Genomic DNA, 443 nt, shown 5'->3' with positions numbered 1-443 from the left:
TTGCTTTTATTACCAAAACATGTATGCTGACAGCAAATAGTTCCCTGTAATGTGACCCGCCATTACAGTGTACAACTGAGTCTTCACACAATCAGACAACCCGAAACATTCAATACATGAGTGACAACTTCCAAAATCCTTACTGTGCCCTTCTCTATAGAGAGGTGGGAAGATTACAGAATTCTGACTTCACCGCTGGAAAGTGATATTTGCATACCATGCACCCTGAACTTGGGATGTCTCACGGAGTTCTGGAACACACATACCAGGCTTTAACTTTTTACTTTTAATTTTTTACGTATAGAATTACTTTTTATTTACGATCTACAATCTGTCAGACATAAGAGAGTTGCTTTATAGTGGACCTACACTCAAAAATAAAAAACTTTGTAGCATTTTAATCCCCCCCCCCCCTTGGAAAATAGCCGACCTTTTTCCGTTTT

The sequence above is a fragment of the Nanorana parkeri genome, unplaced genomic scaffold (genome assembly GCF_000935625.1).
Source record: "Nanorana parkeri isolate BGI_ZX_2015 unplaced genomic scaffold, ASM93562v1 scaffold1679, whole genome shotgun sequence".
NCBI lineage: Eukaryota > Metazoa > Chordata > Amphibia > Anura > Dicroglossidae > Nanorana > Nanorana parkeri.
This window is presented reverse-complemented; position numbering follows the sequence as displayed.